Here is a 2,311-nt window from a genome sequence, read left to right as displayed (position 1 = left end):
AAATCCTAGGAATCTTGGTTTCAGTTTTCCTATTGGGGCTTGCCTTATAGTCTAGAGTCTTTTCCCACCACATATAACTTTAGTACCATTGGACCTGCAAGGTTATATGGTCCAAGTGGCAAGACTGCTTGCCCCGCAGACTAGACCTGCTGCAGAACTCTGTCCTGCTCTGGCTCCCACTTTGTAAATAAATCAGAGAAATATTCTCAAGTGTGAAATATGCTTCCTCCAGAATGCAAGAAGGCCTACCAAGCACTGTGTTTCCTTCTCACTGATGGCAAAACCATCAAGTTCCATGGTCCATAGAGTTACTACTTCCCTTAAATATCTTAGTGCCTAAGATATTATTCTTGCCAATGTGTTCTTTCCTACTAGTATCAAATCCAACGTCACCACTGGTCATTTAACTCTTTCACTGCTGCATCATTCCTGGAGTTATCCGGACTCCACCTACCAGAAGTGATGGGGTTGGCACTGCCCGCTGGTCAGGAAGTGAGCCAGCTCTAATATTCCATTTTAGAATCTGCTTCCTGGGATCACTTCTTGTCCCCAATGGTCCTATGTCAGGCTCCCTGGAAACAGACTCTGAGACAGAGACTTGTATGTTGAGGATTTTTTGAGAAATGCTCTAAGGAGAAAGAAAAGCATCACTGGACAGGAGGACAAGTTGAAGTGAGACACAGTTTCAACAAAGACTTCAGCAGATCCCTTGAGATGTTATAGAGTTGGATGACCCTTCAGAGATGTCCAATTCTGAGGCAAAAAAGACAGATCTTCATATTCCCACATCAACCAGTTATTGGATATGGGCTCCCTCAGAAAAAGGGCCTAAACACTCTGAGCAGCAATGGAATTTTTTCTTAAAAGTCTAAAATTATCCAAAATTATTATTTTTCTTCAGATCACAAAGCCTTTTACCTACTGTAGCTACACATTAACCACCTCTACTTTGTTCTAAACACACACACACACACACACTTTATTTTCCAATTAGTATATTACCAAATTTACTAATTTGTTCAAAATTTTTGCATGCGTTCTATCCCTTCTTGGTTAGTGGTTCTTTTAGTGTCTGATTGTTGCAATCTCGCCTAGTCTTTGTAAGCCTGAAATGTCTTTCATTTCAGCCTCAATATTAAATGGTAATTCAATTAGGTATAAAATTCTAGGTTGGCAGTTGTTTTACCTAAGCTGATTATATCGGTGCACCTCTAACATATACAATTTCTGAGACGTTTGCTTGCAGTCTAATTATTCTTCCTTTGCATTGGCTGCAATGTACTCTTTTTCTTCTGGAACTGTTATTGGATGTATGCAGGAGCCTGTCCATATATTCTCTGGGTATCTTAAATGTTCATTCATATACCTACTCCTCATCTCTAACTGGAGTTTCTGTGTGAATTATTTATTACTCTCTTCCAATTTACTAATTCCTCTTTGCCTGTGTCTAATCTAAAGTGTATTCCACCTTTAGAGCTTTTAGTTTCACTGGGTATTATATTCACTTTCAGGATTTTTAACTAACTCTTTTTCATATCCAGCTCTTATTTCCTTTCACCCTGGATTTTATTTATTTATTTGTTCCTTATGGATGTTATTCCTTCATTAATCTCCCTGAACATCCTAAACATATTTATTTTAACACACTTATCAGGTTGTCCTACTACATTAACTATTGGTATTGAATTAGCATACAAGGTTTTCCTTTTTTTTTTTAAGATTTTTATTCACTTAAAATAAATAAATAAATAAAAGATTTTATTCACTTACCTAACAGAGAGAGAGAGAGAGCACAAGCGGGGGAGCGGCAGGCAGAGGGAGAAGCAGGCTCCCTGCTGAGCAGGGAACCCAATGAGGGGCTCAATCCCAGAACCCGGGACCATGACCCAACTAAGATGCTTAACCAACTGAGCCACCCAAGCACCCCCAAGGTTTTTATTCTCTTGACTACTTTTTTAGTATTAGGGGTTTTTCCCCCCATGGTGTTAGGAATTACCATTCATCTCCAGAATTCTTTTCTCTGTTTATTCCTCCATGTCTAGTTTTATGGTGTTTTTACCGTGTCCCCCATGTCCCTCATATCAAAGCCACATCTTATATTGAAGACTAGGTATTATATAACAGTTTCTGTCACAAAGTCATCTTGGGGCTTACTTCCTTTTCTGGTCACAAGGCTGTGTTTCCTTCTTCTGTCTCCCACAGTTTCATATGAATGATATTTTACCCCCTCTTGTAAGAGAGCAGCTTCTCACCCAGCCCTGATTTCAGTTAGTGAGTTTGGTTTTTCTCTAACACTTCACAGAGAGCAATT

The sequence above is a fragment of the Mirounga leonina genome, unplaced genomic scaffold (assembly GCF_011800145.1).
Source record: "Mirounga leonina isolate KUSES-001 unplaced genomic scaffold, KU_Mleo_1.0 Mir_165, whole genome shotgun sequence".
Classification (NCBI taxonomy): Eukaryota; Metazoa; Chordata; class Mammalia; order Carnivora; family Phocidae; genus Mirounga; species Mirounga leonina.
The sequence above is the reverse complement of the archived record's forward strand: the minus strand, read 5'-3'. Positions refer to the sequence as shown.